This window comes from Triticum aestivum, chromosome 5B (assembly GCF_018294505.1).
Source record: "Triticum aestivum cultivar Chinese Spring chromosome 5B, IWGSC CS RefSeq v2.1, whole genome shotgun sequence".
Classification (NCBI taxonomy): Eukaryota; Viridiplantae; Streptophyta; class Magnoliopsida; order Poales; family Poaceae; genus Triticum; species Triticum aestivum.
This window is the reverse complement of record NC_057807.1, coordinates 13,877,001-13,896,768: the sequence shown is the minus strand read 5'-3', so window position 1 is coordinate 13,896,768 and position 19,768 is coordinate 13,877,001. Positions and strand designations below refer to the sequence as shown.

Genomic DNA, 19,768 nt, shown 5'->3' with positions numbered 1-19,768 from the left:
CTGATGACATACCTTTTGTGGCATATAACTCACTTTTTGTTGATAAAATTAATAATCAAAGTTAAAAGATAAAAATATGAAGTGGTCTTCCGTCTTGTATACAGAAATGAAAGGATTACAATAAACCATGTGGTTGAGATTTAATTTGTAGGAAGTAAACATATACACACGTGTATGCAAACTAAAGAGACCTAGAAGACATTAAGAGCATCTACAATCGGACTTGGCAAATCTGGCCCTCAAACACTTGTGGAGGCATCCGGGCGCGTTCGGATGCACTGACCGGTCACATCTCAAATTTCCCTTCTCACAACCGGACACCTCAGTTAGCACACCTCAAATCCATACAAAGTTATGCAACTATGTAAACGATGCTTTACACACATCTTTCGGCTACTATATCAGGACATGCCATCAGACTACCAAAATTTTGCATGTTTAACCTACATAATCGATATGGAGAAGATCATCAGTTGCTTCCCTTGCCCTTCCCGGCGCCCTTGCTGTCCTTATCATAGAAGTAGCGGTCGAAAATGCAGTATGGGTCGAGCCGGACTGCTCATTGCCGGAGCTGTCTGACCCATCGTTGTCCTCCTTCTCCTCCTTGGGGGACAGTCCATCCATGGCACTGACCACCCGATTCTGCTCTCGGGCAAGGGCTCGTGTTTTTCTCCGCTGCCGCTTCTTTGCAATGCGGGCGAGGATGGCTTCCTCCTTTATGGCAGCCCGCGCCGCCGCATCAGTCGCCTCCGTCGCCACCATGTCGGCAGTGAGGCGGGCCTCGGCCACCTCCATCCTCTTCTTCCCATGGCGGGCACACCAGTCCTAGTAGAATCCATACTCCGGCGGACCAATGATGGTGAAAGGGAGATTGGCAGGCTCCCGGGAGGACCATGATGATCCAGCCTAGGATTCGAGTGCCCGATGTGCCGATGCAATGGACTCGCGACGGACAAAGTGCAATCCGGATGGCCATTGCCTCCTCCAATCCGCACGGGACAACACCTCACTCGACATATCGGATTTCTGCCATGCCAGAGAAGGCGGGAGATCGCCGGACGAGTGCTTGGGTGGCGGAAGTAGAAGGGAGGGATTGGAGTGAAGTGACTAGGGTTTAGTCTGGGGAGCAAATGGGGACGTATATATGTGGGGTCGGGTGGGCCAGCGTGGGTCGGCTTCAACATGGCAGACGTGCCCGGGCCTCCCCATACCGCCCCATATTTGGGATGCATATGAGGGGTGTCGATCAGCCCGGGGCTTTTGAGACTGGTTTGAGGCGCCCATCTAAGTCGTGTTTTTTTGACCGGTCAGTGACCGGGGCGTCTGCCCGGGTATATGAAGGGGGTTTGGGGTGCCCGGTTGTGGATACTCTAATTAGAGAACCAGTTGTTGGCACAAAGCCCAAAGCACACTACATGCACTGAATGCAACTCGGCCTCTCCCTTACTTGGTTTCTAGGTCCGTTGTTATATGCATAGTAGAGATTAGAGCAAGTCTAAGAGCATGGTAAATAATATAGCCAACAGGTGGCTATATAAGATTGTCATGTCATCAAGAGCTAACAATATCATTCACTCATGCAATAGGGTTGACTATGAAGTTGGTTGTTAGGCTAGTGACTTTTTCACTTTCTCCCTCTCTTTCTCTCATTTACTCATCCTACCTAGGAGCATGTGCAGAGACTGGCTTTTGCATTAGAGCATGGTTGATATTATAGCCAAAAGCTTGATATATAAGATTGCCATGTCATCAATTGCTAGCAATATCATTCACTCATACAATACGTTGGCTCTAAGGTTAGTGATTTTTTTTACTTTGTTTCTTTTTCTTTCCTCAAAGAGCACGTCACTACTAGGGAAAACCTTATACAGAGAAATTTAGCAACAGCGCGGGTCAAAAAAGCGCGCTAGTGCTATATAGCAGTAGCGATCTAAGAAAAACCGCGCTACAGATACAAACTTAGCAGTAGCGCTTGCGGCCGAGAAAGCGCTACTACTAATATTCTCATTGGCAGAATGCTAGGCTACGTATAGCAGTAGCGTGCTTCGCAGAAACGCGCTACCGCTAGAGCATAATTAGCAGTGCGTTTCCTGAGAAGAGCACTACTACTAACGGAAATAAAATAAGATGAAAAACAAATAGAAAAGTAAATGAAAATGAAAGAAATAGAAAAAGGAGAAAGGGAAAAATAAAATGTAAAGCAAAGTAAACGAAAAAGCGAAAAATCGGAGGAAGGCATAGCAGCAGCGTTTGTTCGTAAGAGGCGCTATAGCTAACGTAGCCGCAGCGCGTGTCCTAGACCCCCGCTATAGAAACAGAAAAGAAAATTAAAAAAGGAAGAAAATTAAAAAAGGAAACGCGCTACCGCTAAGTTTGACTTAACCAAAAAACCGTTTCCCCCCGGCCACCACTTCTCCCCCAAATCCCTCAACCCACCCCGCGCGCCGCCGTCTCCCCGATTGACCGTCGCCCCACTTCGCCGCCGACGACGACGCCACCAGAGCCGTGTGCCGTCGACGACACCGGAGCCGCCCCCAACGCCACGGAGCCGCGCGGCCTCGTCAACGCCACCGGAGCCGTCGTCGACGCCACCTTCCTCGCCGTCAACGGAGACGCCCCTGCCTCCCTCGCCGTCACCGGAGACGCCCCTGCCTCCCTCGCCACCACTGCCTCCATCGCCACCACCGGAGCCATCATCTGTAAACCCCCACCCCTCCTCTCTCTCTCTCATGCATAGGTTAGCCAGTTTAATTAGGTTAATTATCTAGGTTAGGGCAAAAATTTAGTTAGGGCATTGACAGAGAAGTAGTTAGGTTAGCCAGTTTAATTAGGTTAATTATCTAGGTTAGGGCAAAAATTTAGTTAGGGCATTGACAGAGAAGTAGTTAGGTTAACTAGTTTAATTAGGTTAATTATCTAGGTTAGTGCAAAAACTTAGTTAGAGCTTTGAAAGAGAACTAGTCAGGTTAACTAGTTTAATTAGGTTAATTATCCATGTTAATTAGTGCAAAAATTTATTTTAGGCTTTAACAGAGAACTAGCTGCGTTAACTAGTTTAATTAGGGTTAATTATCTAGGTAAACTAGATTAACTAACTAGGTTAAATAGGTAGGTTAATTAGGTTCGTTGGATTAACAAGCTAGGTTAAGTAGATTGGCAAAGGTTTTTGATTTTTGAAAAGACCACTATTTTTCAAGGAAAAGAATTTAGGAAAATTTTATTTTTCATTGAAGTGGTCATGTTATATCTTTTCATTGAAGTTGTTCGATTGTGCCCAAGTGGCTTTGTTGTTTCCAGGGAATGATGCTGAGTGGCCTATGTTTTGCCGGAATGTTGATTCATTTCTGTTCCGGCAAATTTCAGGTTCTCGATTTGTCCACTTTTTAGCAAAGGTCATGCCAAAAATTCCCGTGAATTTCGGCATGACTTGTGCTACAAACTAGGACATATCGAGTGCCCGGGATTTGCCGCACCAGGAAGGAGTCAACATTCCTGCAAAACAATTGTCCTTTTTATGTTATTATTCATTTTATTAGGTCTAGAATTAATTGACTAGATTTAATCATAGGAAACATGGCTAGCAACGATGAAGGACAGGGTTCTGGTGATTGCGACGACGTCTACCGGGCGGCAGACGAGTTTTTTAGCCTTACCGACGATCAACAGATGTTGTTGCTGGGCCCACCGGTGGCATCGGGGACTGAGACCGACACGCTGACCGGTGCTGAGACCGACATGCAGACCGGTGCTGAGACTGAGACCGGCGCTGAGATTCAGACCGGCATCGAGACCGGCGCTGAGACCGGTGTTGCCTCGGGGAGCGGAGCCGGTGTAGAACCGAAAGCAAAGAGGCAACGGGTTCCTAACAAACTCAGGACTACTAGACTGGTGGTCACGGAGGTGGACAACGGCAATTTTGAGCCAAAGGCGCCCGAGGAAGCGCGCGCGTGCTACGGCAATCAAATAGGCTGCATCATACGGACAACCGCCACCATCAACGATGAGAATCTAAAGAAGATAGAAAATATGAGGAGCTCCCTCCTAAAGAAGTTTCACCAGATATTCTTGTTCCCGGGCCGGAATGAGAAGGATTATGAAGATCCAGACAAGGACCCGGCAATGAAGAAGATAAACAAACACGCCATGACCAAGTTTAGCAACGCGTTGGCTGCCTGGAAAAATTGAGTGAAAGCAAAGATCAACGACGGGGAACCCTACTCCGAGATTGTAAAGGAAAGTCCGACAATCACGGAAGAGCAGTTTTCAAATATTCAAGGAGGCTTGCGAGGCCGAAGCTGCCAAAGAAAAGTCTAAGTACATGAAGGGGCTTCAAAAGAGGAACATTGGGACCCACCACCTCGGAAGCCGTGGTTACGGCGGAAAGAGGTCCAAATGGGCCAAGGAGGACGCGGAAGCCGCGAGTCTGGGCATCCCAGACCCCTTGGCGGATTTCACCGTCCCGCAGGAGCGTGACGTCCTGAGGGCCCGCCACCGTTGGGACCCACTGAAGAAGGTTTATGAGACAACACCGGTCATTACGGAGTTCATGAGACTGCTGGTAATTTTAGTTTCTGATCAATTCGACTGCACACGTTAGTCATATTTGTAAACGATCCTTGTGCCTTTTGCAGAGAGAGCAGCACCGGATTGCGGCCGAAAGCGACTCGCCGTCTGAGGCATTGGCGAGGCCCAAGTGGGACACTCAATTCAACCGGGCGTTGAACATATTGAAACAACAACCGGTGGATACTCGACCGTCGTATGGACGCGTGCACGGTGTCAGAGACGGCGCCACGTGTAAGAAGTACTACCGTGAGACCACGGAGGAGAAAAAGGAAAGACGGAGGTTAACTAAAGAAAGCATCGACAAGAAGGTTGAGATTGCGGTTGAGAAGAAATCATCTCAGACAGCCGCAACAGCGGTAGCTGCCGCAAAACAGGCGATTGCAGATATATCTACTTCCTTGGTGACGGGCGTTCACACTTGGACAAGGGAAAATCCAAAAAAAAATGCAGAGGACTTTCCCCTTGCTGACTTCTTGGCAGCACATGCTCCCGCACCGGCTGCCGCACCGGACGTGCTCGGTGGTGCCTCCTCTTTGGCTGAGCTCGACGCCCTCACGGTATCTGCCACACCGGCCCCCTTCAATATAAATGTATAATCTCCCGTTTTTGTTGCCTTTCGGATGTCTCACGTCGCAGACTTTTCTTTGCAGGCCGACGAAACCCCGTGCATCATATTGTACACCATCGGCGAACAGAAGGTGGACGTGGGGAAGGGGACGATAATGGAGCCGAAGGAACCATTGTTCCACAGCCGGTCGATCCCCCCGAACGTCTTCAAGGTTTCCGTGGCCAGTGTCAAACCGGGCCACGAGAATTTGCCTCCTCTAATACTAGTGGGGGATGACGACGAGACCCCGCGGCGGCTTGGTGATTGTTGCAATGGGTGGGTCCTGTTGTGGCCAAAGAGTCTGCTTCGTCTGGAGGCAGCCGGGAGCACACCCACGAGCACGCAGCCTCAGCAAGGTATGAACATCAACACCCCACCTACCCAATTAGCGTCGGGTGTCGGGTTGGGTGATAGCGGACGGGGTAAGCAGGTGGCTCCATTAGTCGCTGATGACGTCGCCATGGATGAGGATGAGGATGACGATGGCGCTGAACAGTATGTCTATATTGGCGCCTCCTCAGGGTTTGAGCATCATGAGTCGGTGCCTGAATTACCGTCTCAACGTGTTATTGACGACCATCCGGTGGTAAAGAAGCCTAGGAAGAGAGCGAGGAAAGGCAAAAAAAGTTGATTCTATGATCCAGCCGCCTCAGCAGCCTCGGCTTCAGGACCGTGTAGATATCCCCGATGCGGATAAATGGCATATCCCCGATCGACCAATCCTACCTGAAACAGCGCTACGGGCTAGATTCGGCGATCTAAGGAGACTTCATGACGATGTGCTGTGGGTAGAGAAAGGCCTCATCGCCTCGAAAGATCCAGGATACCCACTCTACGTGGTTAACGTTCCGCGGCAAATGTCGTACGTCTACTGCTTCCCCGCGGATAAGTTCTTCCTCCGATTCGATTACATATTCGACATGTTTCACGTGAAGAAGCTGGATTTTACTTTTGTCCGCCTTTATGCCTTGCACATGAACTACATCATTGGGGTTGAGCAGATACGTTTTATCTGTGTCGCTGACCCGTATTACATGCACGAGGGCTTCTTGGGAGTCTGTGCACAGCATCGTGAATACGCGAGGGATTACATCATCAGTTTCATGCTCGCCAATAAGGACAAGGAGGCGATTCTCGTGCCTTATCATCTCGTGTAAGTCATCTGCGCTGCTATCCTTCCTTCGATTTCAATAATTCATTTGCACGATGGAGGCTAATTAATTTGAGGTGTACTTATTTTGCGCAGCGGCGGGTGCGCCGTCCTCATCATCCTCTACCCCCTATTCTCCCACGCTCTTTACTTGGACTCGTCGAAGAACATTCACAAAAAGGATTACACCCACATCAAAGATGTTCTCGACAGTGCTATGTTTTACTACCAAGCAAGGGGTGGAGAGGTTAGGGACAAGAAGAGAAGGGGCGACAGGGCCGCCTTCAGCCATAAGACTGACTTCTGTTGCATCCAGCAACCAAACGATTCTCTTAATGATGGATTCTATGTCCTACACCACATGCTGGAGTACCGACGGGATCACCAGAACCTTCACATGGCACCTAGATCTGGCGATGCCCATATTCTGCAATGGGCAAAGGACATAGGAGATATCGAGGATCATCGACTTCGAGCTGAGTTCTATAACATCCAGCGCGAACTTGCCCAAATCATCATGAATGAGGTCGTCGGAAAAACAGGGATGTTCCATGCAGAAGGACAAATGTCGCGGGAAGACATCCGAACATGGATATCCTCTCAGCGTCTCGACATGAAGCCTTTCACTAAGCTCGATGACTATCTCTCTGACTTGGATGGATGGCACGACATGATGGAGTGATTGTCGATATATGACAATGTGTCCGTTTAGTCCATACTTTCTTTTATGACAAAACTTTGAGTTATGCACGGTGAAACTTTATTTGTGATGTAATTAAACTGTCCTCCTCCTCGACTAGCGAAAATCACTCTAGTTAGGTCATTTTGGGTACGATGAACTTTGTTATTTATGCTTATGATATGTTGTTTCTATTTTTGCCAAGTCTGTCTCTTTCTGTTGCTCAACTATATATGTTGCATATCATCGACTCATGTGACAATGCAGGTGCATAGATCATAGATGGCGAAGAAGTGCTACGTCAGGAGTATATATACGACAAGTGGCCGGAGTGTCAGGCCCAGGTGTACCGGTTTTCGGTTTCCGAGCGACACGCAGTACTTAGTTTAGGTTCATGCTAATGCGAGAGAGGGATACGAACTCATGTACTCAAAGTGATAGCTATTCTCGTGTATATCATTGTTTAGATGGATGACGATGTATTTGCAAGTAATCGAGACTTGTATCGCTATTTTCGAGATTGATGACGAGAGACCACTTTGTGTTGGATGATGATTATGATGATGACATGATTTGATGAGACTAATTGTATGTATATACTATGATTACATTTGTATGTGGATGATATGCTAAAGATTATTGTATAAAGCCTATTCAAATGCAAAACAAATAAAAAACAAATATGCAGGGAAAAAACTAATAAAACTAGTAGTAGTGAGGGGGGGATTTAGCAGTAGCGCCGACTTACCAGTAGCGCTTCCCTGTAAACGGCGCTGCAGATAATATCAGTAGCGTCCTTTTTTAAAGAGCGCTGCAACTATTCATGTGTAGCAGTAGCGTGGGTCAACAGGCGCTACTGCTATACGTTAGCTGTAGCGCCTTATTAGTAGCGCCGGTACCCGCGCTACTGAGAGGGCCAAAACCCGCGCTGCTGCTAGGCTTTTCCCTAGTAGTGCGTGTACAGGATGGCTATTGCATTAGAGCCCACTCCCTCCCTTTTTGCTTGTCTCTCTCCTCCACATAGGCAGAAAATGCCATGTAAGCAGACTTATAGCTCACTATTGTACTTACTCTTAGAGCCCACTCCCTCCCTTTAAGCTTATCTCTCTCCTCCACTTAGGCAAAAATGACACGTAAGCGGGCTAATATCCCATTTTTGTACTTGCTATAATGAGACCTAGTTAGCAGACTATAGGACTTACCATGTCATTAAACTCCTACTTGAAGGAGTGAGAAGAGAGGAGAGAGAGTGGAGTGGGCTCTTAGGCTGGTCATAGTGGGAGTAACTTAGCTAGTAACATAACATATCCTAAGATAAATTTTCTTATGTTTGGCATTCAAAATTTGTCCACGAAAGAGTGTACTTCTATCTTCCCAATGCACTTTTAAAGTAGAAAAAATGTTCCTCTCTCATCACACAGTAATCAAGACCAATGATATTCAACACATGGTCTTCTCACTTTCTACATGCACTTAGCTCATTGGGTGGGTAATTAAATAGGAGAGAGATAGTGGCTTGCACCTTTCCAATGCATTTTTTACTCCCCTCCATAATCTATCGTAAAATTTCTATGCATACACTTATTCGTGGACGAAGGGAGTACATCATTAACCATTCTCTTATACTCTGCACTTTGCAGCAGGAGTTGCAATTATTTCAGCGCGAATTCGTTGTATGAAACATTAGTATTTAGCCTAACAATATGTGAACTTAAACCAAAATACAATTTTATTGCATTTGATTATTCTATAGTTATAGAATAGTTTTTTATATGAATAGCATGCATAGTGCATGTTGATATGTATGTTTTCCCTTGCATGATGGCATGGTGAGGTGGCATGTATGCATGTTTAGAGAATTCAAGTTAGTAGAAATTGAATAGGAGGACATGCATAGTGCATGTTAATATAAGTACTTTATCCTGCATGTGACATGATGAGGTGGCATAGTTGCATATTGAGGGAATTGGAGTTAGTGGGGATCAACTATTTAGGTATATATAAGATATAGGATATAGGATGTGGTTGGAAATTCTAAGACATCTATTTCCATGTATGTTGTTCGCATGTTGTGTGAATAGAAGTATGCCCAAAAAATGCTTCAAGTTCCACACACACTCAACAAGGGCTAGGATAGTGAGTTCAAGTAACTAATATATGTAGCACCTGATATGAGTTGTTTGCTTTTCAAGAAGATTAAGGAAGAGGCTACTATGGTGATGATTTTATAATCAAAATGTGATGGTAATGATGAACGAGAAAGAACTTAATTTTCATGAGAGTGTTGCTAGTGATGAATGAAAATTGGGACTACAATTACAGGCAGAGTCATCTGAAGTCAATAAAGTGGCAGTGGGGCTCATGGTAAAATAACTAAGTGGAAAGTACACAAAGGTTCTGCATGATAGCTTTAAGATGGCATATTCGTCAACATGGAGATTTTTGTAATTGTAACGAATATGCCAACGAATTTTATTACAGGTAGACTTTGTACTTAAGGGTGGGCTAGATATTGGAGTTGGACACATTTGTAAATTAGTTGATCACAATGAAAGTAATCATGGTAAATTCAACATCTTTTTTATATGAGAGAGGACGTGTGTTAATCTTTTTAGTATATTAATTAATTGTCCACCTTCTCTCGTAATTAAGTTCATAGTTTTCTAAGTGAGGTGTGTATGTAGCATGAAACTATATGTAATCACTTGTATACAATATAGTTTAAGCATTTGATAAGACTATATCTGCCTAACCAGTTAATTGTTGGGCAGAGGTTCCAGCCCTTGTTGACTTAATTTCAGCACAATTCACTTAACTTCGTTAACACCAGCTATAATCTTCATTAGTACGCTGAAGCGCTGCAGCCAACAGTGATGTATGTCGTGACCACCAATAAAGCAGTTGTGACAGTGATACTATTTAACATCATTGTAAATAGCTATCCATTGAGCAAAAATTTAAACTACTAAAATGGCAGTATATGGAGGACGAGAAATAGCATCCAATTGTGTGGCCGGTAATTGCTTTTGCCCACAGGAAACGCATTCTTCACGCGGTGATGGCGACCTAACATCTAATGATTTCTTTCCCCTGTGAGTCCTTTGAAAATAATGTAGAAGACATGGGCCAAAAGTTCTATGGCTGGACTCGTAGCTAGGTACGGCTATGAAGGACAAAGGGAAACTGTGGACAACAAGCGAAACACTTTTTTTTTAAGCAGGAAACACATTTTTGGCCGTGGGGAACACATTTTCACTCAATAAAGGCGTGCTAGCATATACTCCCTCTGTTAACTTTTATAAAAGCGTTTAGATCATTAAAGCCCAATTTTGTCGTCCTAGACGTCCTTTAACAGTTAAGTGGCAGCAGGCGGGGAAACATTTCTACGGGTACTCATATAGCATACGTCTGGCTTTGTAGCAACAACGGAAGTCGACATCAAACGAAAATTTTCACTTTAGCCAAAACTTAATGTCTAGAAATGGAAGTACATGCCTCAGATTTATTTATAAAATATATCTAGATGTGCACTAAGTATTACACATCTAAGTTCAACATACGTCATCGATTCTAGGTGGAGATTCATGCTGGTATTTTATTTTTTTCTTTCCCTTTTTATATTTCATTGAGTCATTTAGATGTGCAACAAGAGCATCTACATCCAGATATATGTAATCCGGACCCTCAAACGTTCACGGACGTGCTTGGGTGCGTCTATGAGCACCCCTTGTTTGGCTGCTTCCACAACCATCTCCCTCATATTCGAACCCCCAGATCCATACAACACGTAAAATAGCAAGTATGTAGATGAACACGATGAACACTCTTAGCGGACATAATTTCACATACTAGCTTAGCGGTCATAGTCATCCGACACAAAATGATCAAAATTCATCGTCGGACAATGCAAATTCATACTAAAAAGTAAAAAACATGGATAAAACTAAGGCGGAGAAGGCTAGAGGAAATCACCATTTCCTCACCAGACCCTTCCCCTTGCAGTCATCGGTGCGCATGTACCCCTCCGTATAGGCATCCGCAGCGTAGGCAGAGGGGCGTCATCATTGAAGTTGGGTCCGTCGGAGGGGCGGGTGAGGTAGGAGTCTTGTCAGGGGAGGAGCAGATGGTGTCGGTCACTCCCAGGACCACACGCTCTTGTGCCTTGCGATCCAGGACACCTTCTCCATGGCAGCCGCCTCAGCCGTATCGCGCTCTGACTTCTCGATAGCGAGCCGGAGCGCTTCGCCTTTCTTGCACAGGAGTCGGCGCGCGTAGGTATCCATCATCGTGAGGGAGCGTCGGAGGATCCCCACGAGGAGATGGTCCTTCGGACCCACTGATGTGTGGACAGTCCTCCCCTGCCTCCACCTGCTCCCTCACCTGCTGGCGCTCACGATGTGCCGCTCGTGCCTTGGATTCAACTGTGATTCAACTGTACTAGTCCGCGCCAGCGCCCGCATGGGCCCAAGGACCCAGTGGTGCCCAGGTACGCCATCCGGAGAAAGTTAAGCAGGCAGAGAGGGGCATGGTAGGTGGCGTACCTGGACGGGCACGAAGCAGGCGAAGCTGTGCGAAGGACATGAGGGTCCGACGATGTTGTCGACACTGCGTTGTCGGCCGACGGAGGACCGCACGGAACCAGATCTTTCGCTGCCACCCTAGTCTAGACGCGACCACCGCGGCACGATCCAGAGGGTGATGTCCTCCAGGACGTCCGGCTCCACATTGCTGAGCAGGCTCTCCCGGTCGTCGGAGCCGCTAGATCTGCCACCAGAGGCGGCGCTACTGTCGTCACTCGCCATAGATCGGAAGCGGATGGGACGAAGAGAGTGTATTGACTTTGGTCTACGGTTCGTCCGGATGTGGGATATATGTGGGGTCTGGGAGGGCCACCGTGGGCTAGGCCAACGCGACGGACGCGCCCGAGCGCCCGTGCCTCCCCAAACCCGCCTTAGATTTGGGCTGGGTTTGAGAAGTGTCAATTAGTCCGGACGTCCGCGGCTAGAATGAAGGGTGCGTCTAAGTCGTGTTTTTTTTTGACGGGTCAATGACTTGGTCGTCCGCCCAGACATATAGGGGGGGGGAGCCTGGCTGTCGATGCTCTAGCAAAGGCACATCTTCCCAAAACAGACCTTATAAAATTGATGTGAAAAGCAGATACATATTTTCTATCGAAATGAAGTACAGCATAGATCTATACACACGGACGTCATCATCTTATAGTACATAACGTCTAGTAAACACTGGCAGGGCAGGGCGAAACTAGCATATACGCATTGGTTGCAGATAGCACCAATGACTTGTACAGATCAAAGCAAGGGTTGCCTAAGAAATCAGCTTCCTAAACCCTGCAGAAAATTATGGTTGAACCCATGGACTCAATATCCACACTGGTCAAAAGGCTTTTAGCACATATTCCAGTCCAAGTTTCCGTAAAGAAACAACATATTCAGTCCAAGTAGTAATAGCCCGGCTCAACTAAAGCAGATCGTGCAAATTTTGGAGCACCAAAATCGTTATGGGCACAATGCGGAAAAATATGGAGGCTGAAATGAGCAACGGCGAACTCAGAATTGCTATAATTCAACCCATTAAGGTGGAAACGCAGGTCGAGCGCTCGTGTATGCCACGTCGGCTTAGAAAATTATGGTTGAACCAATAGACTCAATATCCACACTGGTCAAAAGGCTTTTAGCACATATTCCGTCCAAGTTTCCGTAAAGGAACAACATATTCAGTCCAAGTAGTAATAGCCCAGCTCAAATAAAGCAGATCCTGCAAATTTTAGACCACCAAAATCGTTATATGGGCACAATGGCGGAAAAATATGGAGGCTGAAATGAGCAACGGCGAACTCAGAGTTACTATAATTCAGGCTATAAACCCGTTAAGGTGGAAGCGCAGGTCGAGCGCTCGTGTATGCCACATCAGCTTAGGAATAATTGTTCTACTCGATTTGCGATTGGTTCATTTGGCCGAGTTCTGATTGGTCGTTTGTGTTGCTTCCTGTTAGTTGGTGCACGTCATCCTCCATAGTCATGAAGGGGCAGAGGAAAAGAGAGAAAGGAAGGGATCGCCCGACCCCCATTCCTCTCCCTCGTCTGCCGCCGTCACCAATCATCGGCAACCTCCCCCACAGTTACCACCACCACTCTCATCCCCTCGAGCAACCTCCTTCCCTTTCCCTCGCTCGGAAGGCCTAGATCTCGCCCTCGCCACCGGACGACATCGTCCATCCTCCCTTCGCTCCCCTTCTACGGTCGTCGTCTTGCGGTCACCACGCCTTCTTCATGGGGCGGCAAGGTTCGGGCGGAGGCCATAGGCCAGGGCGGCGAGATGCAGAGAGGAGCCATGGGTACATGTTAAGTGAGGCGCTGGGTGGCGAGTCGACCAGCTATGGTTGGGGCGGCTCTGTGAAGAAGAGAGAAGTGAGAATGGAATAGCTGATGCTATGGGGATACATCAAAGTGCACGTGTGTCGTTCTGGCGAGATACCGAGCAGTGGAGCATTAAGCAGGAGGGCGATGGCTACCTGCCGGAGTTGGCATGTAATACCGGCGACATAACACCAATCACATACTACCTCCGTTTGAACCAAAACTTAAGCATAGGCAAGCTAGCAGTCTTCATGCAACGCGCCGCGGTTCATCCACAGAAAACAGCAACAGCAAACAAAGCTTAAGCATAGGCAAGCTAGCAATGCTTCCATGGGTACATCAACCAACCATGCAACACAAAAGCCGTAGTATCTAGGACGCCGGATAAAAAGGCTTCTAGCAAGCATGTACACTATTATCTGGCTGCTACCAAGCAGTAGACCAACCGCCATATTCGTGCTCTGTCCGAACTTATTTCGGGTCATTCGGGCAGCAATGAACGCTTGTTCAACAGTGTTCAGGGGGCTTCCATGCTTCACCGTTGCTTTTCGTCACGAGACCTACAAATCACATACTAAGACCTAAATGAAGCGCATAAAAGGATGATTTCAGCTCGAGACAATATAATCTGGCAGGGCGAAAACCCAGGCAGCAACTGTGAATGAAACAAGCAGTGAAGAAACAAACTAAAGTATAATAAAAATAATATGGGATGTTATCAAGGCTCAGACATCCAAGGAAGGAATTAGCAGCATTAGCTCTCAAGCCTGGCTGGGCGAGAGCTCTTAGGCGGCAACTGCGAATGTTTTGAGAAACAAGCCTTGAATTTATCATCACTGCCATATCATTTCCCCAGTTGATTGGATCAAATTGATCACAGGAACACAGAGGGCATGACAAATGCTCATAGCTAACAGAGACATGGCAACAGGCCCATTTACATACAGACAATTAGATACTTGCAGAAAAAACAGAGTAATCGAGATTAAAGAGAAAGAAACCAGCTTAACACCAGCTGAACCAAACGGCGTTTAAATGGGGATTCCAGCCAGACCAATTAACAACAGTTATGAGGAGGACACTTGCAGAGAAGAAGCAGCTGTTGCTTACAATATGAAAAGTAAAAGACCCAAGCAGTACTAAACCTCAGAAAGCCGCAAATATATCATCATCTGGAATCTGACGGTAATTCCAACATAAAAGCTAATCATCATAGGATTCAATTGCATTCTAGATCTAATTTGGAAAACAAGGTCTATCATCAGAATATAAATGCCTTATCATTCACAGGAATCCATTGATACTGACCAAATCAACAACAGCAAAATTATCACTGGTGGATTCAGATGCAAAGATGACATCATATGGACAGCTTAAGCCACCTCGGCCACTAGACTGGAAGGTAAGAAGAATCAAACGATCAATGAACGCGAAAAGAGATTAAGATCAAGTTGCTCAGTGGTGGCAATATTTAATTGGTTCGATTCTGCCAGCGATGTCGTCAATGCTTTCAGAAGAGGGAGCTTGTTATCCTCATCGCAACTACGTTGCCCAAAACAGCAAACAAAATCAAACACAAAAGGACAACGGAAAGAACAATGAACGGCAGATAAAAAAATTAGGTATCGGATGGCTCGGTTCAGCGGGATAATCGGCATACAAATCAACTCCTGAGAGAAAACCTGTGATTTGGTCTGTTGAGCTTGAATATTTGCAAATCGTCACTGCCATCACCCAAGGAAAAGAACCAAGTATGTAAACAAAACAGAACCAACTGGAAGACATGACTGAAACAAATTTGGGAGGGATGAGGGTGCAGCAAAATATTGAATCATCATTTACCGAGTCAGATTCAGAAGTATGTCAATCAGCACAGATCCGACAATGCAGACCCTAAGACTGGGGCGACAAATATGAAATCATCATCCTCAAACTGGTTTGGAAAATCTTTGCAACCAGCAATATATCTATTGTACTCAATAAAACTTTATTCTTGCAATCAAACTGAATTTACAAAATCAGTTACAGAATCGCCAACAACAATAGAAGTAAAACACAAAAGCAACGGGATAGGAGCTCAGTAAGAACGTAGCGATTGATAATCACACCTGGAAGATCATATTTATTGAATTGTCTCATCACTGCTCACATCCAAGCAAATAAAAAATTCAGCATATTGATTAGTCAAATGGAAATCATTCTATTAGCTTAGTTTAATCAATGGCCAAATAATAAAAAAGAATTAACATGTCAAGCCCAAATATAATGTAATAAGAGGACTCAGAATATGGGTGGTGATATAGCAGGATGGTCGGCAAGGCAAATAAATGCCAGTTACGACGAACGAGACCAAATATCAATCTTCACCGTCCTCTTAAGGAATCATAGAAAGTTAGAAACTAAATTGTCTGATTTTCAAATGAAAAACGTTAGGTTAGATGAACTAAATTATTTGATTCTCGTGTAAAAGGTTTAGGTTGTAAGGCCATCAGATAGGAGCGAAAGACTATTTTTGTTCATGTAATCATGATTTGATCATATGAACTATGCACTTGTAATCATCACTCGACCTGGGCAAACACCAATTCAAGAGACATAAAAACAAAAGGACAAAGAAAACAGAAACAGGGTACCAGGAACCATGATGCCTCAGAAGGAAGGCAGTAGGTTATGTAATCATGAGTGATTTCATTGAGAAAGGTTCACACTAATCATCATCAGCATCATTCAACCAGAAAACACATCAAATAGAAGAACATATACATAAATGGGCAAGATAATGGCCTCATAGAGAAGATTAGATTGTTCAACATGAAGAAAATTCAGACATATGCTTGTCTATTAATTTAGTTTAATCCTTGGCCACCAACAAACAAAAACACTTAAGCAAACCAATCATCAGCTGAAGAATCTCAACAGGGGAAAGCAGTTTGGAGAGGTATAAAAGAATGGTCGGAGGCAAGAAGATGCCAGCTACGACAAAGACAAAATATCAACCTTAACCGTCCTCAAAACAAAATGGAATCAGAAAAAACATATTGACTGAGATCAAATGGTTAACTGGTGCTCGGATTCTATGGGTGTATAGGAGTCATTCATGTGGATCTCCCATCAGTACGAGGAATGTTTTATAATCACTGCACAATTGGAACAAACAGCACCAAGAATAAATCCTTAACAATTCACACAATATTTAAACCATTGAATTATTTTGGCATCTTGGAGCAGGACAAGTAATGTCAACCAAATATTAGCTCTAAAGGTGACAAATCTAAAAGTTCAAGAAATTCAGATAAACACTTAGTGTCAAATCCAAATGCAAAACAAACCTCAGACAAATAAACACGGAACCAAATGTAAAACAAACCTCAGGACAAAAAACACAAAAAAAAGGATCCAATGAACCCAGAAGAGGCATGATTGGTGCTCAGATTCTATGGGTGTATAGGAGTCGTTCACGTGGATCTCCCATCAGTACGAGGAATGTTTTATAATCATTGCACCACCAAATGTTCCAACTCAAAACTAGAAGAACCATAAGGACTTGAATTATAATAGATAAAAAAAAGAAGAAGAAAATTGAAGCGCAGAAAGTAAACTGGAATGTCAGATTGAGCATACGCCAAGATCCATCTAGACATTAGAAATAAATGAAAAAAAGGAAGAAGTCAAAATAAGTGAACATTATTAAGGATGCATCAGATCTCCAAGGTGAAAAGGGTGTGACATCATAGAAATGCCTCAGACGCAAATTACCCATAAACTTGTGTCTCCTCACCTGCATCAACAAAGCTCGTTCGAAAAAAAGAAGCAACAACTTGAAAAAATTGAACATTTCAAATGAACATCAAAAGAAGACAGCAAGAACCAATCAAACTCATTTTTGACACCAATATACAAGGCAGAGTTACAGCATTTCAAAACCAAAAGAAAGCTAAAAACAAAATGCACTACTTTTTCTTAACAAACCAGGGATGATGATCAGACTCGGTTCAGTATATAGGCCATCATGTTGGCCAATCAAACCAATAGGGAAATTAATCATTCGTCATCTCACCTCCACTGATTAAATTAGAAAATGATTAGATTAAATTAGTCTGCATGGAACATAGCAAGGGATACAATGATAAAGCAAGGACTTAATCTTGGAAGCAAGAAAATGATCAGAATCGGTTCAGTATTTTAGGCCATCATATCAGCCAATCAAACCAATAGGGAAATTAATCTCATTCATCATATCATCTCTGGCATACTAAACACAATATTAAATATATTTTTGAAAGGAAAGTACCAGCAAAGAAAAATACAACAATGAGGGCAGAGGCATCAGATCTCCAAGGTGAAAGAGTGTGACATCACAGACATGCCTCAGATGCAAATTACCCATAAACTCATGTCTCGTCATCTGCATCGACTATGCCCATTCCAAAGAATACAAAGTTTTTATATCTGAATTGATCTAACATTTGCTTGTTTGTGTTTTAAACTGCACGAAAATCATTTTTGGTAAATTCCACAACAAACACCACCATATCTTTGAAACTGGAAAAGCTTCAACGAAATTCATTTCTCTTCATATCAAAGAAGGCAGGATGATCAGATTCGGTTCAGTATTTAGGCCATCATGTCAGCCAGTCAAACCAATAGGGAAATTAATCTCATTCATCATCTCATCTCTCGCCAATTACAACCAAAAACAAAAGATTTCTGAAAGAAAAATAGAAAGAACAAAAAAGAAATGATGCATCAGATCTCCAAGGTGAAAAGGAGTATGACATCATTGAAATGCCTCAGACGCAAATTACCCATAAACTCGTGTATCCTCATATGCATCAACCACCAGCAAATAAAAAAAGAGAACCGGCAAAGTTTTCTTTCTTAATAAAATCAATATGGAGTATGATCAGATAGAGCTAATACATGATTCATTGGACATCATATCATCCATCAACAATGTAATTATATCCTCATCTCACCCAAACGAGTCAAAGATAAGAAAAAAATGAATTAAGGGAAGAGGAGGATATTATCAAGTATGCATCAGATCTCCAAGGTGAAAAGGGTGTGACATCACAGAGATGCCTCAGACGCAAATTACCCATAAAACTTGTGTCTCATCACCTGCATCAACAATGATCCTCCAAGAAACAGCCAGCAGAAGAGAATCATAACCAGAAAATACGTCTACACGGCCCAACCAACATAACACCAGTCCGTACCACATAGCATGCGATGGTTTTGGAGACATATACTAGCAAAATACCAGCGCCTAATCGGAACAGATCTACAGAATCCCGCTAGCAGGTTAGCCGTCAAATCCCGGACAAATCTACAGAATCGCTGAGTGATGTACGCCACCATCGCCTACTGGACCGCGGAAGCAAGCCCAATACAGAGCGGCGACGGCGGGGCGGGTCAGTTTGGCATCGTCTCATACACGGCGGCCATGAGATCCGCCGGTAATCAGTTTTTGCGATGCGCGAGGATAAAATCAACAATCCATCCGTCCGAGAGGGAATAGAACTTAAGGCAAGGCGTGGCGTCTGCTAACGCCTGGAGGTCCTGAGGCGAGAAGGCGGCGGGGAACGGGGTCGTTACCGAGCTCGTCGTGGTGGCCACGGCGGTTGCGGCCGGAGGAGAAGTGGCGGCGCAGCGAGGGGCGGGGGCGGCGGGGCGAGGGAGGAGGACTGGAGGAGTCCGTTGCTGGCTTGCTGCGTATTATAGGGTGGATTGGATTCTACAGGCCCGGTGTGGGCTTCGGTGAGCTTGGGCATGGGATTGTCCAGTGGCCTTTTGGGCCGAATTTGTTTGAACAATTGGTTATTATTAGGAACTATAAGCACTGGCCCAGAAAAAAAATGCCTACCCCTCAAAAAAAATTGCCTGAAAAAAAGCATGGCCTTTTTTCTAAAAAAAAGCTTGATAACCTCAAAACCAAAAGATAAGATGCTTTAATATCTCACAGGTATGTCTGTATATCTCATATTTCTTGTTGCAACATATTTTTTTATGTGCGAATATTTGGGAAACTTGGCTGAGATATTTACAATATGTTTTTCCGGTGCTAGAATCTTCGTTAGAGTTGTGTACAAAAATTATTTCTCGTTGTACCTCATGATTCCGGTAGTATCCTCACCACCCTCACGGTGGAGGTAACCATCACACTTACATACAAACTATCAAACAAACACCTGGTTTGGTATGGCTCGATAGATACACATCATGAAACAATGTCTCGGCTCCGCATCTCTCACCATGCATTCATAAAAAAAAATGTCTCACCATACATGAACAAGTTAGAATCTTGTATCAATTGCTTGACAGAAAGCGGGTAAATACATCCAGTGACCCTCGATGTTGTTACTATTGGATGAGAGACGAATATATTA

At 44.7% G+C, this 19,768-nt stretch overlaps 17 non-coding genes and 1 pseudogene across 17 annotated transcripts; all 18 read right to left on the bottom strand.

Annotated features, from left to right (window-relative positions):
- Positions 1-14,100: 14,100 nt before the first annotated feature.
- On the bottom strand, positions 14,101-14,221 carry LOC123117971 (small nucleolar RNA SNORD14). Its single transcript, XR_006457599.1, has one exon. It is a non-coding gene; the product is annotated as a small nucleolar RNA SNORD14 (small nucleolar RNA).
- A 296-nt stretch (positions 14,222-14,517) lies between these two features.
- LOC123118263 (small nucleolar RNA snoR77Y) lies at positions 14,518-14,599 on the bottom strand. Its single transcript, XR_006457814.1, has one exon. It is a non-coding gene; the product is annotated as a small nucleolar RNA snoR77Y (small nucleolar RNA).
- A 231-nt stretch (positions 14,600-14,830) lies between these two features.
- Positions 14,831-14,926, bottom strand: LOC123118035 (small nucleolar RNA R30/Z108). The gene has a single exon (XR_006457662.1). It is a non-coding gene; the product is annotated as a small nucleolar RNA R30/Z108 (small nucleolar RNA).
- Positions 14,927-15,007: 81 nt separating this feature from the next.
- On the bottom strand, positions 15,008-15,111 carry LOC123118252 (small nucleolar RNA Z107/R87). Its single transcript, XR_006457802.1, has one exon. It is a non-coding gene; the product is annotated as a small nucleolar RNA Z107/R87 (small nucleolar RNA).
- Positions 15,112-15,222: 111 nt separating this feature from the next.
- LOC123118293 (small nucleolar RNA U31b) lies at positions 15,223-15,309 on the bottom strand. Its single transcript, XR_006457844.1, has one exon. It is a non-coding gene; the product is annotated as a small nucleolar RNA U31b (small nucleolar RNA).
- A 346-nt stretch (positions 15,310-15,655) lies between these two features.
- LOC123118201 (small nucleolar RNA Z43) lies at positions 15,656-15,751 on the bottom strand. The gene has a single exon (XR_006457764.1). It is a non-coding gene; the product is annotated as a small nucleolar RNA Z43 (small nucleolar RNA).
- A 108-nt stretch (positions 15,752-15,859) lies between these two features.
- Positions 15,860-15,953, bottom strand: LOC123118148 (small nucleolar RNA snR60/Z15/Z230/Z193/J17). The gene has a single exon (XR_006457752.1). It is a non-coding gene; the product is annotated as a small nucleolar RNA snR60/Z15/Z230/Z193/J17 (small nucleolar RNA).
- Positions 15,954-16,024: 71 nt separating this feature from the next.
- On the bottom strand, positions 16,025-16,102 carry LOC123118268 (small nucleolar RNA U83). Its single transcript, XR_006457819.1, has one exon. It is a non-coding gene; the product is annotated as a small nucleolar RNA U83 (small nucleolar RNA).
- A 338-nt stretch (positions 16,103-16,440) lies between these two features.
- On the bottom strand, positions 16,441-16,525 carry LOC123118290 (small nucleolar RNA snoR8a). Its single transcript, XR_006457841.1, has one exon. It is a non-coding gene; the product is annotated as a small nucleolar RNA snoR8a (small nucleolar RNA).
- A 275-nt stretch (positions 16,526-16,800) lies between these two features.
- Positions 16,801-16,886, bottom strand: LOC123118287 (small nucleolar RNA snoR8a). The gene has a single exon (XR_006457837.1). It is a non-coding gene; the product is annotated as a small nucleolar RNA snoR8a (small nucleolar RNA).
- A 183-nt stretch (positions 16,887-17,069) lies between these two features.
- On the bottom strand, positions 17,070-17,166 carry LOC123118221 (small nucleolar RNA Z101). Its single transcript, XR_006457777.1, has one exon. It is a non-coding gene; the product is annotated as a small nucleolar RNA Z101 (small nucleolar RNA).
- A 188-nt stretch (positions 17,167-17,354) lies between these two features.
- Positions 17,355-17,438, bottom strand: LOC123118241 (small nucleolar RNA Z102/R77). Its single transcript, XR_006457795.1, has one exon. It is a non-coding gene; the product is annotated as a small nucleolar RNA Z102/R77 (small nucleolar RNA).
- A 98-nt stretch (positions 17,439-17,536) lies between these two features.
- On the bottom strand, positions 17,537-17,623 carry LOC123118236 (small nucleolar RNA Z102/R77). Its single transcript, XR_006457790.1, has one exon. It is a non-coding gene; the product is annotated as a small nucleolar RNA Z102/R77 (small nucleolar RNA).
- Positions 17,624-17,697: 74 nt separating this feature from the next.
- On the bottom strand, positions 17,698-17,793 carry LOC123118231 (small nucleolar RNA Z101). Its single transcript, XR_006457786.1, has one exon. It is a non-coding gene; the product is annotated as a small nucleolar RNA Z101 (small nucleolar RNA).
- Positions 17,794-17,969: 176 nt separating this feature from the next.
- On the bottom strand, positions 17,970-18,055 carry LOC123118239 (small nucleolar RNA Z102/R77). The gene has a single exon (XR_006457793.1). It is a non-coding gene; the product is annotated as a small nucleolar RNA Z102/R77 (small nucleolar RNA).
- Positions 18,056-18,117: 62 nt separating this feature from the next.
- LOC123118225 (small nucleolar RNA Z101) lies at positions 18,118-18,215 on the bottom strand. Its single transcript, XR_006457780.1, has one exon. It is a non-coding gene; the product is annotated as a small nucleolar RNA Z101 (small nucleolar RNA).
- Positions 18,216-18,276: 61 nt separating this feature from the next.
- LOC123118247 (uncharacterized) lies at positions 18,277-18,357 on the bottom strand (annotated as a pseudogene).
- Positions 18,358-18,411: 54 nt separating this feature from the next.
- On the bottom strand, positions 18,412-18,509 carry LOC123118228 (small nucleolar RNA Z101). Its single transcript, XR_006457783.1, has one exon. It is a non-coding gene; the product is annotated as a small nucleolar RNA Z101 (small nucleolar RNA).
- Between the last annotated feature and the right edge of the window lie 1,259 nt (positions 18,510-19,768).